At 49.5% G+C, this 15,795-nt stretch overlaps 3 pseudogenes; all 3 read right to left on the bottom strand.

Moving 5' to 3' along the window:
- Positions 1-860: 860 nt before the first annotated feature.
- Positions 861-980, bottom strand: LOC129640833 (uncharacterized; annotated as a pseudogene).
- Positions 981-4,223: 3,243 nt separating this feature from the next.
- On the bottom strand, positions 4,224-4,343 carry LOC129640832 (uncharacterized; annotated as a pseudogene).
- Positions 4,344-7,582: 3,239 nt separating this feature from the next.
- LOC129640831 (uncharacterized) lies at positions 7,583-7,702 on the bottom strand (annotated as a pseudogene).
- Between the last annotated feature and the right edge of the window lie 8,093 nt (positions 7,703-15,795).

The following is a 15,795-nucleotide window of genomic DNA, read 5'->3' as shown; positions in this document are numbered from 1 at the left end:
CGTTCAAGAAATGAAAATGCCCTATGGGATGGAAGCCAAAGAGTGCAGAGGGCATTCCAGGGAAAAGACATCCGAGAAGAACGTGAGGAGCAAGCATGAAGGGAATTGGTCGTATCTTCAATATGATGGGAAAATACAAGAGCCGTTGGAGCAGGATGGTGACAGAATTGCATCTGCATTTCCAAACGGTCATCTTGCTCCACATCACTAATGATTGGAGAGACTCAACTCCAAACGCCAAGGAGGGACCACTTCACATGAGTCCGATTGGGCCTCATTGCAATGTCTGTCCATAGCAGATGCTGGAGAAGCTGTGGAGCAAAGGGAACTCTCCTCCACGCTGAGTAGGAATGGGAGTTGGTACAGCCGGGATGGAAAAGAGTATGGAGGTTCGCGAAGGAACTAAAAGTAGAAGTAGCCTATGGTTCAGCAGTCCCACTCCCAGGCATAGATCCACCCCCAGTACAAGCCAACAAACTAGATGCCCCGTTTGGGCACATCGATCTGTGCGCGCGCTCGCATGCGCATGCGCGATCGCCTGCGAGGCTGGGGGTGGGGCGGGGGCTGGGGCTCTGGCTGGAGTCGGTGCAAGCCCCGGGATTGCCTGAGGCAAGCCAAAGGAGCCGCAGATGGAGACGGGACGGCCGGTCGTCTGGTTTCCTGAAAGCCGAATGCGAATGCGGAGGGGCTCACGGGCCGTGGGGAGGCAACCCAGGTCTGCAGCGGGAGTCGGGGCCCGGCCACCCACTCACTCCCCCCTCCGCGGTAGGGGCTGGGGCTGCGGGGGGTGGCGGGGGGGTGTGGGTCCAAGAATTGGGACGCGGGGCGGGGGCTAAAGGACCTCTTCTGGTAGGCAAAAAAGCCTCCAGCACCCGGGATTCCCAGGTGGTCTCCCATCCAAGATACTAAACAGGCCCGACCCTGCTTAGCTTCTGAGATTAGACGAGATCGGGCGCCTTCAGGCGGATACGGCCAGAGACAGACGCGGCTGCCGCGGGGCGCCCTAAGAGCCTTGCGCTTCGCCTCCCTTTCGCTCTGACCTGCAGGTCGGGCCAACGGGCCGCACCTCTCCTCGGGGGCCGTGTTGTACTTGAGCCGCACGACCCGCGACCGCACTCCAGCCTGCTGACGCCGGCCCGGCCCCCGAACACCGCCAACACCAGACCAGCAACCGCCTGGCCGGGCCCGGGGGCCCGATGGGCTTCCAGGACCCCCCAGTGACCGGGAGGGCGTGCGTGCGTGCGTGCGCGCGGGGCCTGGGGGGTGGGCTGAGGGGTGCGGAGGTCTCGGCGCCCTCCCACCCCCGGCCACTCCAGACTCGGCCGCGCTGGCTGAGCGGGGCCTCCCCCCCATCCCGTTCGCTGCTCAGGGCCTCGCGATCCCGGAGGTGTCGGTCTTTGGGGCCCGCCGCCTCCTGACCCCGGCGGCCCGGGGGCCTCTGGACCTCCTGCGGGCCTAGGCGCAGCGAATCTTGAGCGCCCAACTTGCCCGGCACCTGCCCGCTGCCCAAACCCACCGGGAGCCACGGAGGCCCGGTCGACCGGAGCGCCTCAGCCCCGCCCCTTTGCCCTACCGAGGCCCCCCACCCTTGTCCCCACGCGGCCCGCCAAGCACCGGACCTTCCTGAGAGAGCAGACGAACCACAGGCAGGCACACAGACACACACACACACACACACACACACACACACACACACTTGAGTGTGGTCTTTGGAAATACTTCTGTTCGTAGTTGCTGGGTTGAGCCCAACTCTTATAGGACCCATGGAGTGCGGCCCATCAGGCTCCTCTGTCCGTGGCATTTCCCAGGCGAGAATACTGGAGTGGGTTGCCATTTCCTTCTCCAGGGGATCTTCCCGACCCAGGGATCAAACCCGAGTCTCCTGAGGGCAGATGCCTTGCCATCTGAACCAGCACATTGCGAATTCCCTAGGCAAAATACAAAGAAAAGAGCTCGTGTGCTACTAAGTGGAAAGATGATTGAAGAAACAGAAGGTGTCCTTTGTTGGTATCTTGGAATCTTTCTTTAGTTTTCGTTGATTTTTACTCTTAAGGCTACTTGAACAAGGCAAGAGAGAAACCCCAGAATTGAAAAGCAATTGACTTTTTTGAAAGAAACCTGTGCAGGTTAAGCACTCTTCGTTTTTGAGAGATGGTGAAATGCAAAATCTTGATTCAACACATATGACTTTGGTGAACTTTATTTCAAATCTCCATGATGAACCCCTAAGGCGTCCAGGAAGAAAGGAGTAGAGCGGGAGACAAAAAGAGCAACCTTTCCCCTTGGCGCCATCCCAACCAGCTGCTTAGTTCCTTCATCTCATGGACTACCATCTGGGCTTATCTGGTTTGTCTGATTCTTGTTTCGGGGCCCGTTTCTAGTCACAAGGCTGTCAAGAGTGGGGTGGATGTTTGGGAGGGGGGGAAGCCCTTCTTTCCATTCCACATGAGACCCAGTGGACAATCCAGGACCTGGCCACTGCATAGAGCGTGCAGCAACAATATCAACGGTGATGCTGGTTAACAACGCATATTCCTGGAATCCACTCCGTTGGCTACTGAGTGTGTGTGGTGGTGGTCTGGAACCTATACCTGGAAGCTTTCTTGATGATTGCAAATGACACCGAAGTCCGAGGACGATGGAAGATCTTCACGTTTCTGCAAGAGCCACACACCTCCAGAAGGAACCACAAGACTTGCCTGACATGGTCAAGGTCTAAGTATTGGACTACACGTTGGAAGGTCTCCACCTTTGCTATGGAAGTCAAACGATCTTTCTTGGAAATGAAAATGGATCATACTGAACGTTCACATTCTTCTAGAGCATTTGAAAAGCCCTAAATTGTAGAAATCTGCTGTACGAGTTCCTTGAAAGCAAGAACCCATACTGATGGATATGTCTTAATGCCTTAGATTGTGCCTTGAATATAGCGTACACATGAACCCAGGAAAGGAAAGAATTGAATCGCCAAATATACAAAGAAATCAAAAGTGCCGAGCCAAGTGACACCTTGAGGCTTCCAAGAACTTTTCTGTCTTTCACACACTAAGTAAATCCTGAGCACCTACGATGAGCTGGGAGGCATGTAATAAGTTTCTGGAACTAGAAGGTGGAGAGAAGAAGACACAGAGTTCCTGCTTTCACTGAGACGAATCTAATGATATATCACAGGCAGATCCTTTGAGAACTTGTCGAGGGGCCTCTACCCTCACCAAAACCTGGGTGTCAGGGAAGGCTTTTCAGAGTAACCATTGCGTTGAGGTCCATAGGTTGAACCTACGTAAACCAGGGTTGAGATGCAGGAAGAATTTCAGGCAGGGAAAACAGCATCCTGGAAGTCTACGTGACCAGGGAAACTTAGGACGTTCAAGAAATGAAAATGCCCTATGGGATGGAAGCCAAAGAGTGCAGAGGGCATTCCAGGGAAAAGACATCCGAGAAGAACGTGAGGAGCAAGCATGAAGGGAATTGGTCGTATCTTCAATATGATGGGAAAATACAAGAGCCGTTGGAGCAGGATGGTGACAGAATTGCATCTGCATTTCCAAACGGTCATCTTGCTCCACATCACTAATGATTGGAGAGACTCAACTCCAAACGCCAAGGAGGGACCACTTCACATGAGTCCGATTGGGCCTCATTGCAATGTCTGTCCATAGCAGATGCTGGAGAAGCTGTGGAGCAAAGGGAACTCTCCTCCACGCTGAGTAGGAATGGGAGTTGGTACAGCCGGGATGGAAAAGAGTATGGAGGTTCGCGAAGGAACTAAAAGTAGAAGTAGCCTATGGTTCAGCAGTCCCACTCCCAGGCATAGATCCACCCCCAGTACAAGCCAACAAACTAGATGCCCCGTTTGGGCACATCGATCTGTGCGCGCGCTCGCATGCGCATGCGCGATCGCCTGCGAGGCTGGGGGTGGGGCGGGGGCTGAGGCTCTGGCTGGAGTCGGTGCAAGCCCCGGGATTGCCTGAGGCAAGCCAAAGGAGCCCCAGATGGAGACGGGACGGCCGGTCGTCTGGTTTCCTGAAAGCCGAATGCGAATGCGGAGGGGCTCACGGGCCGTGGGGAGGCAACCCAGGTCTGCAGCGGGAGTCGGGGCCCGGCCACCCACTCACTCCCCCCTCCGCGGTAGGGGCTGGGGCTGCGGGGGGTGGCGGGGGGGTGTGGGTCCAAGAATTGGGACGCGGGGCGGGGGCTAAAGGACCTCTTCTGGTAGGCAAAAAAGCCTCCAGCACCCGGGATTCCCAGGTGGTCTCCCATCCAAGATACTAAACAGGCCCGACCCTGCTTAGCTTCTGAGATTAGACGAGATCGGGCGCCTTCAGGCGGATACGGCCAGAGACAGACGCGGCTGCCGCGGGGCGCCCTAAGAGCCTTGCGCTTCGCCTCCCTTTCGCTCTGACCTGCAGGTCGGGCCAACGGGCCGCACCTCTCCTCGGGGGCCGTGTTGTACTTGAGCCGCACGACCCGCGACCGCACTCCAGCCTGCTGACGCCGGCCCGGCCCCCGAACACCGCCAACACCAGACCAGCAACCGCCTGGCCGGGCCCGGGGGCCCGATGGGCTTCCAGGACCCCCCAGTGACCGGGAGGGCGTGCGTGCGTGCGTGCGCGCGGGGCCTGGGGGGTGGGCTGAGGGGTGCGGAGGTCTCGGCGCCCTCCCACCCCCGGCCACTCCAGACTCGGCCGCGCTGGCTGAGCGGGGCCTCCCCCCCATCCCGTTCGCTGCTCAGGGCCTCGCGATCCCGGAGGTGTCGGTCTTTGGGGCCCGCCGCCTCCTGACCCCGGCGGCCCGGGGGCCTCTGGACCTCCTGCGGGCCTAGGCGCAGCGAATCTTGAGCGCCCAACTTGCCCGGCACCTGCCCGCTGCCCAAACCCACCGGGAGCCACGGAGGCCCGGTCGACCGGAGCGCCTCAGCCCCGCCCCTTTGCCCTACCGAGGCCCCCCACCCTTGTCCCCACGCGGCCCGCCAAGCACCGGACCTTCCTGAGAGAGCAGACGAACCACAGGCAGGCACACAGACACACAGACACACACACACACACACACACACACTTGAGTGTGGTCTTTGGAAATACTTCTGTTCGTAGTTGCTGGGTTGAGCCCAACTCTTATAGGACCCATGGAGTGCGGCCCATCAGGCTCCTCTGTCCGTGGCATTTCCCAGGCGAGAATACTGGAGTGGGTTGCCATTTCCTTCTCCAGGGGATCTTCCCGACCCAGGGATCAAACCCGAGTCTCCTGAGGGCAGATGCCTTGCCATCTGAACCAGCACATTGCGAATTCCCTAGGCAAAATACAAAGAAAAGAGCTCGTGTGCTACTAAGTGGAAAGATGATTGAAGAAACAGAAGGTGTCCTTTGTTGGTATCTTGGAATCTTTCTTTAGTTTTCGTTGATTTTTACTCTTAAGGCTACTTGAACAAGGCAAGAGAGAAACCCCAGAATTGAAAAGCAATTGACTTTTTTGAAAGAAACCTGTGCAGGTTAAGCACTCTTCGTTTTTGAGAGATGGTGAAATGCAAAATCTTGATTCAACACATATGACTTTGGTGAACTTTATTTCAAATCTCCATGATGAACCCCTAAGGCGTCCAGGAAGAAAGGAGTAGAGCGGGAGACAAAAAGAGCAACCTTTCCCCTTGGCGCCATCCCAACCAGCTGCTTAGTTCCTTCATCTCATGGACTACCATCTGGGCTTATCTGGTTTGTCTGATTCTTGTTTCGGGGCCCGTTTCTAGTCACAAGGCTGTCAAGAGTGGGGTGGATGTTTGGGAGGGGGGGAAGCCCTTCTTTCCATTCCACATGAGACCCAGTGGACAATCCAGGACCTGGCCACTGCATAGAGCGTGCAGCAGCAATATCAACGGTGATGCTGGTTAACAACGCATATTCCTGGAATCCACTCCGTTGGCTACTGAGTGTGTGTGGTGGTGGTCTGGAACCTATACCTGGAAGCTTTCTTGATGATTGCAAATGACACCGAAGTCCGAGGACGATGGAAGATCTTCACGTTTCTGCAAGAGCCACACACCTCCAGAAGGAACCACAAGACTTGCCTGACATGGTCAAGGTCTAAGTATTGGACTACACGTTGGAAGGTCTCCACCTTTGCTATGGAAGTCAAACGATCTTTCTTGGAAATGAAAATGGATCATACTGAACGTTCACATTCTTCTAGAGCATTTGAAAAGCCCTAAATTGTAGAAATCTGCTGTACGAGTTCCTTGAAAGCAAGAACCCATACTGATGGATATGTCTTAATGCCTTAGATTGTGCCTTGAATATAGCGTACACATGAACCCAGGAAAGGAAAGAATTGAATCGCCAAATATACAAAGAAATCAAAAGTGCCGAGCCAAGTGACACCTTGAGGCTTCCAAGAACTTTTCTGTCTTTCACACACTAAGTAAATCCTGAGCACCTACGATGAGCTGGGAGGCATGTAATAAGTTTCTGGAACTAGAAGGTGGAGAGAAGAAGACACAGAGTTCCTGCTTTCACTGAGACGAATCTAATGATATATCACAGGCAGATCCTTTGAGAACTTGTCGAGGGGCCTCTACCCTCACCAAAACCTGGGTGTCAGGGAAGGCTTTTCAGAGTAACCATTGCGTTGAGGTCCATAGGTTGAACCTACGTAAACCAGGGTTGAGATGCAGGAAGAATTTCAGGCAGGGAAAACAGCATCCTGGAAGTCTACGTGACCAGGGAAACTTAGGACGTTCAAGAAATGAAAATGCCCTATGGGATGGAAGCCAAAGAGTGCAGAGGGCATTCCAGGGAAAAGACATCCGAGAAGAACGTGAGGAGCAAGCATGAAGGGAATTGGTCGTATCTTCAATATGATGGGAAAATACAAGAGCCGTTGGAGCAGGATGGTGACAGAATTGCATCTGCATTTCCAAACGGTCATCTTGCTCCACATCACTAATGATTGGAGAGACTCAACTCCAAACGCCAAGGAGGGACCACTTCACATGAGTCCGATTGGGCCTCATTGCAATGTCTGTCCATAGCAGATGCTGGAGAAGCTGTGGAGCAAAGGGAACTCTCCTCCACGCTGAGTAGGAATGGGAGTTGGTACAGCCGGGATGGAAAAGAGTATGGAGGTTCGCGAAGGAACTAAAAGTAGAAGTAGCCTATGGTTCAGCAGTCCCACTCCCAGGCATAGATCCACCCCCAGTACAAGCCAACAAACTAGATGCCCCGTTTGGGCACATCGATCTGTGCGCGCGCTCGCATGCGCATGCGCGATCGCCTGCGAGGCTGGGGGTGGGGCGGGGGCTGAGGCTCTGGCTGGAGTCGGTGCAAGCCCCGGGATTGCCTGAGGCAAGCCAAAGGAGCCCCAGATGGAGACGGGACGGCCGGTCGTCTGGTTTCCTGAAAGCCGAATGCGAATGCGGAGGGGCTCACGGGCCGTGGGGAGGCAACCCAGGTCTGCAGCGGGAGTCGGGGCCCGGCCACCCACTCACTCCCCCCTCCACGGTAGGGGCTGGGGCTGCGGGGGGTGGCGGGGGGGTGTGGGTCCAAGAATTGGGACGCGGGGCGGGGGCTAAAGGACCTCTTCTGGTAGGCAAAAAAGCCTCCAGCACCCGGGATTCCCAGGTGGTCTCCCATCCAAGATACTAAACAGGCCCGACCCTGCTTAGCTTCTGAGATTAGACGAGATCGGGCGCCTTCAGGCGGATACGGCCAGAGACAGACGCGGCTGCCGCGGGGCGCCCTAAGAGCCTTGCGCTTCGCCTCCCTTTCGCTCTGACCTGCAGGTCGGGCCAACGGGCCGCACCTCTCCTCGGGGGCCGTGTTGTACTTGAGCCGCACGACCCGCGACCGCACTCCAGCCTGCTGACGCCGGCCCGGCCCCCGAACACCGCCAACACCAGACCAGCAACCGCCTGGCCGGGCCCGGGGGCCCGATGGGCTTCCAGGACCCCCCAGTGACCGGGAGGGCGTGCGTGCGTGCGTGCCCGCGGGGCCTGGGGGGTGGGCTGAGGGGTGCGGAGGTCTCGGCGCCCTCCCACCCCCGGCCACTCCAGACTCGGCCGCGCTGGCTGAGCGGGGCCTCCCCCCCATCCCGTTCGCTGCTCAGGGCCTCGCGATCCCGGAGGTGTCGGTCTTTGGGGCCCGCCGCCTCCTGACCCCGGCGGCCCGGGGGCCTCTGGACCTCCTGCGGGCCTAGGCGCAGCGAATCTTGAGCGCCCAACTTGCCCGGCACCTGCCCGCTGCCCAAACCCACCGGGAGCCACGGAGGCCCGGTCGACCGGAGCGCCTCAGCCCCGCCCCTTTGCCCTACCGAGGCCCCCCACCCTTGTCCCCACGCGGCCCGCCAAGCACCGGACCTTCCTGAGAGAGCAGACGAACCACAGGCAGGCACACAGACACACACACACACACACACACACACACACACACTTGAGTGTGGTCTTTGGAAATACTTCTGTTCGTAGTTGCTGGGTTGAGCCCAACTCTTATAGGACCCATGGAGTGCGGCCCATCAGGCTCCTCTGTCCGTGGCATTTCCCAGGCGAGAATACTGGAGTGGGTTGCCATTTCCTTCTCCAGGGGATCTTCCCGACCCAGGGATCAAACCCGAGTCTCCTGAGGGCAGATGCCTTGCCATCTGAACCAGCACATTGCGAATTCCCTAGGCAAAATACAAAGAAAAGAGCTCGTGTGCTACTAAGTGGAAAGATGATTGAAGAAACAGAAGGTGTCCTTTGTTGGTATCTTGGAATCTTTCTTTAGTTTTCGTTGATTTTTACTCTTAAGGCTACTTGAACAAGGCAAGAGAGAAACCCCAGAATTGAAAAGCAATTGACTTTTTTGAAAGAAACCTGTGCAGGTTAAGCACTCTTCGTTTTTGAGAGATGGTGAAATGCAAAATCTTGATTCAACACATATGACTTTGGTGAACTTTATTTCAAATCTCCATGATGAACCCCTAAGGCGTCCAGGAAGAAAGGAGTAGAGCGGGAGACAAAAAGAGCAACCTTTCCCCTTGGCGCCATCCCAACCAGCTGCTTAGTTCCTTCATCTCATGGACTACCATCTGGGCTTATCTGGTTTGTCTGATTCTTGTTTCGGGGCCCGTTTCTAGTCACAAGGCTGTCAAGAGTGGGGTGGATGTTTGGGAGGGGGGGAAGCCCTTCTTTCCATTCCACATGAGACCCAGTGGACAATCCAGGCCCTGGCTACTGCATTGAGTGTGCAGCAGCAATATCAACGGTGATGCTGTTTAACAACGCATATTCCTGGAATCCACTCCTTTGGCTACTGAGTGTGTGTGGTGGTGGTCTGGAACCTATATCTGGAAGCTTTCCTTATGATTGCAAATGACACCAAAGTCTGAGGACGATGGAAGATCTTCACATTTCTGCAAGAGCCACACACCTCCAGAAGGAACCACAAGACTTGCTTGAAATGGTCATGGTATAAGTATTGGACTAAACGTTGGAAGGTCTCCACCTTTGCTATGGAAATCAAAATATCTTTCTTTGAAGTGAAAATGGATCATACTCAACGTTCACGGTCTTGTAGAGCTTTTGAGAAGCCCTAAATTGTAGAAATCTGCTGTACGAGTTCCTTGAAAGCAAGAACCTATATTTATGGATATGTCTTAGTGCCTTAGATTGTGCCTTGATTATAGTGTACACATCAACCCAGGAAATAAAGAATTGAATCGCCAAATATACAAAGAGATCAAAAGTGCCAAGCCAAGTGACACCTTGAGGCTTCCAAGAACTTTTCTATCTTTCACACACTAAGTAAATCCTGAGCACCTACGATGAGCTGGGAGGCATGTCATAAGTTTCTGGAACTAGAAGGCGGAGAGAAGAAGACACAGAGTTCCTGCTTTCACTGAGACGAATCTAATGATACATCACAGGCAGATCCTTTGAGAACTTATCGAGGGGCCTCTTGTCTCACCAAAACCTGGGTGTCAGGGAAGGCTTTTCAGAGTAACAATTGAGTTGAGGTCCATAGGTTGAACCTACGTAAACCAGGGTTAAGATGCAGGACGAATTTCAGGCAGGGAAAATAGCATCTTGGAAGGCTATGTGACCAGGGAAACTTAGAACGTTAAAGAAATGAAAAATGCCTTATGGGATGGAAGCCAAAGAGTACAGAGGGCATTCCAGTTAAAAGACATCAGAGTCTAACGTGGGGAACAAGCATGAAGGGATGTGATCATATATTCAATATGATGGGAAAATACAAGAGCAGTTGGGGCAGGGAGATGATAGAATTTCTCTGCATTTCCAAAATGTCATCTTGCTCCATAACACTAATGTTTGGAGCGACTCAACTCCAAGTTACAAGGAGGGACTGCTTCCACGAGTTCGAATAGTCCTCATTGCAAAGTCTGTCAATAACGAATGCTAGAGAAGATGTGGACCAAAGGGAACTCGACTCCACATGCAGATTGTGTGGGTGAATTCTCTAAGAAATTAAGGGAAGGAGTGCTACATCTTGTTTATTGTATTGTGTTTGGGGGTACTATTTTGGAATTAGAGGAGCCCATTTCTCAGTATATGATTTCCAAACTAGGCAAGTATAATTACAGTCTGATAAGATGTAACTCAAATAACTTCTGAATGTTAATTGATTTTGAAAGAGGAAATAATCTTGCAAGAGAAATATAGACAAACAGGAAAAGCATAGTTGTCAATATATTAACCTAGAGATGGTACAAATATTGTTTAAGAAATATGAAAGTTTCATGGAGTATTTCACATGAAGGAATTATTTCCTCTTAAAAGTCAAAAGGGCTTCCCTGGTGGCTCAGAGGTTAAAGCATCTGCCTGCAATGCAGAAGACCTGGGTTTGATCCCTGAGTCAGAAAGATCCCCTGGAGAAGGAAATGGCAACCCACTCCAGTATTCTTGCCTGGAGAATCCCATGGATGGAGGAGCCTGGTGGGCTACAGTCCACTGGGTCGCGAAGAGTCAGATACTACTGAGCAACTTAACTAACTTAACAGTCAAAAAGGATCATGAGTCCACTCATAAAAATGATTTGTTCTTCAGTTTTATCATGAATTACCTGACTAAAGGATGATTATGTATTGTATTATTCCTTCAAAATTATAGCACATTGTTCACTTTCCAGATTTTTATTTAATTGATATTTATTTAACATTGACTCTGTGCCAGCACTGCAAAGCCCACCCACACACCCTACACCAATTTTGTGACTTCATTAGAAACCACTTAATCAAGCAAATTCTATAGTTACCTCTATTTTACATCCTAAATTGGCACATTATATGTCGCCCTACTTAACACTATTAAGATTATCTCTTTTTTAAAAATTCCTGATAAATATAATTCCTGGCTTCCTCACAAAATAATTTAAATTATATAAAAACTGGAACTTTGTCTAATTTATCACTGTATTCTTAGCTCTTCGAGGAATATTAGTACTAGATATTCAAAAGACTCGTATTAAATGAAAATGATTTCAGTGGGTCTCAAAATAACTTGTCTTTAAAAGGCATTGGTGCGGGGAGCTGCCCGTCAGAACGGGGTCCTTTGTCCGAAGGACACAGCTCTGGGAGCTGCCTCAGTCCTTGAGGGTTTGCTTGCAAACATAGCTCTCTGTCCCGCCACCCCAGAGATTAGGCGCTTATTTACTGCAGGCACCTGGAGTTCTGTGCAAACTTCTCACGCACAGAGAAATATTATCTGGTGTAAGAAATAATAACAGGGTGCCATTCCCATGCTCTCAAGATTTCTTGTGACTGTTTGTAAGATGTGTAGGTCAAACAAAGAAAATGTTAACTGTCTTGTCTTTCTCACTCTCTTCTGTATAAATACGAGATGCTGAATAAAGTTGGTGTCAGACTGCGTCCCTTCGTGGAGACGTGTCTGAACCTCTCGACCCCATCTTTGTTGGAGATTTCTCTTGCTTTAGTTTCTTTTCTCAGCCCCGCCGTGCACATTCTCGGGACCTGATCGACTTTGCCGTCTAGCACCGGCACATTGGTGCCATTTAAAGTAGATATTAGGTTTCCATTTTCTCATCAATGATTCGTTTCATTGGTTTTGTCATTTCAGATAACTTTCTTGAACATCAGATCATGGAAGATAGAAATAATGTTACTGAATTTATCCTCTTAGAACTTTCTATGGACAAGAAAGTCCAGATCCTCTGCTTTTTATTTTTCTTATTCTGTTACCTGGCTATTTGGTTGGGGAATTTGATCATTGTGATTTCCATTACATGCAGTCAGCTAATCACCCAGCCCATGTACTTCTTCCTTAACTGCCTTGCACTCTCAGATCTCTTCTACACCTCCACTGTGACACCCAAACTCATGACTGACTTACTGATGGAGAAAAAGGCCATTTCCTATAAAAACTGCATGACACAGCTTTTCACCACCCACTTCTTTGGGGAGGGGGGAATGAGGTCTTCACCCTCACAGGGATGGCCTGTGACTGCTATGTGGTCATCAGCAAACCTCTCCACGACGCCATCACCACGAACAGGCAAAAACGTCACTCAATTCTCATATCGTCGTGTGCAGGGGGACGTCTTCATTCTCTTGGTCTCTTTCTTCTTGCGATTGTTTTACCTTTCTGTGGCCCCAGTGAAATAGACCACTATTTCTGTGATGCATATCTTTTGTTGAAACTAGCCTGCACTGATACACACAAAATTGGCTTTTTTGTCATTGCCAATTCTGGCTTGATGGGACTGGTGCTCTTTGTGGTTTTGATGGCCTCCTACATTTTGATTCTGTATAATGTGTGCACATATTCTGCAGAAAGCCGCCATAAAGCACTTTCCACCTGTAGTTCCCACATCACAGTCCGTGATCCTCTTTTTCACACCTGTCATCTTTGTTTACATTAGACCTGCCACAATATTACCAGAGGATAAAGTGTTTATGCTCTTCTACACAATTATTGTCCCCATGCTCAACCCACTTATCTACACACTTAGAAACATGGAGATGAAAAATTCCATAAGAAGAGTTTGGTGCAATAAAAGGTTCTGGGAAGGGAGCTTAATGATCTGAAGGTCATTCATCTCTGACGCCAGTGACTGTCTTCTCATCACTCCCTCTGTTGCTGAGTCTCTCCTGCTAATGGGAAAATCAGGCAGAATGTGTAAAAGCCAAGCCTCCAACAACAGCTTGCCTTCAGTGGTTCCTTCTTTATTTTCCTCTCAATGCGTTTTCCTTGATTTCACTTTTCACTAATAATCCCCTTTGTTTAAAAAAAAAGAAAAGGAAACTTTTTACAGAGTAAAAACACACTGAAAAATCTGGAGGGAGAGTGATCCTGCCTGTATTGAAGGCTAAACCTGGGGGAGACTTCGCTCTCAAAATACTTGGCCTCAAGGTATAAAAGGTAATAATATGTTACAAGGTAAAAGACAGTTAAAGAATCCACCTGCTAATGCAGGAGACACATGTTCAATCCTTGGGCCAGGAAGATCCTCTGGAGAAGGAAATGGCTACCCACTCCAGTGTTTTTGCCCGGGAAATCCCATGGAGAGAGGAATCTGGTGGGCTACAGCCCATGGGGATGCAAAACAGCTGGACATGATTCAGCGACTAAACAAAAACAAAAAGGCAGTTATAGGAAAATAAGAACAATCACATACTGCAAACTCCTTTCAGAACTATATACCTAGCCTCGTATCCTACAACTCTAGATTTCTTTTAATCAAGTACCTAGAGATTTTTTTGTGTGTATTTGTCAACTGCTATTATTTTACTTACGTGAAAAGAATATATAGATCTAAATACAACATAGTGTAAAGTCCAGCCTTATAGTCGACATGGCAAGTCTTACAGTCTGAAAAGCAAGTCACTGTGTGATCTGTTTGTGAAGTAACATTGTACGTATTGAGGGAAATATATGTGTATGTGTGTATGTATATATATATATACACAAACTCATGCTATTTGAACTGGGTTTGACATTAAGTATACATGATCAAGGAATAAATAAACTACAACTGACTTTGCTACAAAAAAGAAGAAAATATAAATCCTTTAGTTCCTCAAAACAGATGATTTATCTCAAAGTAAAAGACTTTCACTTACTATCTAAATTCAAGTGTAGAATAATCCTAAAATAATATTTGACAAAATATAGATCAGACTCAGTGATGGGAATATATATATATATATATTCTGCTGCTGTGCTTAGGTGTTTCTGACTCTGTGGCCACATGGACTGTAGCCCACCAGGCTTCTCTGTCCATGGGGATTCTCCAGGCACAAATATCGGAGTGGGTTGCCATGTTCTCCTCCAGGGGATCTTCCCAAGCCAGGGACTGAACCCAGGTCTCCCACATTGCAGGCAGACTCTTTACCAACTGAGCCATCAGGGAAGCCCAAGTATACTGGAGTGGGTAGCCTATCTCTTCCCCAGGGGATTTTCCCGACCCAGGAATCAACCAGGGGTCTCCTGCATTGCAGGTGGATTCTTTACCAGTTGAGCTACCAGGGAAGTCTAATGTGTATACATCCATACCTATAGGATTTTCATGATTTTCTAGGGCAAAGTATACATTTTGTTTGAAATACATTTTTAAGATTGCTGCATTTTCTTATGAAAATGTGCATAGTTTTGGATATAAAATGTAACTATTAATAGTATAGATTTGTATTCTATATAATGAGTTAAACTATATTTAATACTATAGATTTATTTTAGGTAATAGGATATTTTCTAATGTTTCTCTCTCAAATAATGTAATATTTTGTAGAATTAATAGGACAGATGATGGATTTTAAAGAATCATATTATTACTATGTCATAAAAATGTTGTTAACTGTTCTCCACACAAAGATAGGCCATATTAATATTTGGCTATATTATGTGTGTGTCTCCTTCAGAATTTTCCACAGTTTATTGTGACCCACACAGTCAAAGGCTATGGCATAGTCAATAAAGCAGAAATAGACGTTTTTCTGGAACTCTCTTGCTTTTTCGATGATCCAGCAGGTGTTGGCAATTTGATCTCTGGTTCCTCTGCCTTTTCTAAAACCAGCTTGAACATCTGGAAGTTCATGGTGCACGTATTGCTGAAGCCTGGCTTGGAGAATTTTGAGCATTACTTTACGAGCAACAAAGATCTGTCTAGTCAAAGCTATAGTTTTTCCAGCAGTCATGTATGGATGTGAGAGTTGGACTATAAAGAAAGCTGAGGGCCGAAGGATTGATGCTTTTGAACTGTGGTGTTGGAGAAGACTCTTGAGAGTCCCTTGGACTGCAAGGAGATCCAACCAGTCCATCCTAAAGGAGATCAGTCCTGGGTGTCCATTGGAAGGACTGATGTTGAAGCTAAAACTCCAACACTTTGGCCACCTGATGAGAAGAGCTGACGCATTTGAAAAGACCCTGATGCTTGGAAAGTTTGAGGGGAGGAGGAGAAGGGGACAACAGAGGATGAGATGGCTGGATGGCATCACTGACTCAATGGACATGGGTTTGGGTGGACTCCGGGAGTTGGTGACGGCACGGGGAGGCCTGGTGTGCTGCAGTACATGGGGTCTCAAAGAGTCAGACACGACTGAGGGCCTGAACTGAACTGAATATGTATGTGTCTTATTTTTGTACTTGCAAGATACTTTGCAAATATTATTTTGCATATTTTGCTGAATATTTAAATGTCAAAAAAGAATGGTGTTTCAGAATTGTAAATAATAATCTTAAGGAGGCAGAAGTTATCAAAGTAACTGAATGAATATGTTGTAAATAATGTAAATCAACCAAATCTTACTTAATTTCCCAATTGAATTATCTCCTCAAGTGGATCAGTTGTTTGGAGT

Source organism: Bubalus kerabau, unplaced genomic scaffold (assembly GCF_029407905.1).
Source record: "Bubalus kerabau isolate K-KA32 ecotype Philippines breed swamp buffalo unplaced genomic scaffold, PCC_UOA_SB_1v2 scaffold_40, whole genome shotgun sequence".
In the NCBI taxonomy this organism is placed as follows: domain Eukaryota; kingdom Metazoa; phylum Chordata; class Mammalia; order Artiodactyla; family Bovidae; genus Bubalus; species Bubalus kerabau.
Note: the sequence above shows the minus strand (reverse complement) of the source record. Positions and strands in the feature narration are given on the sequence as shown.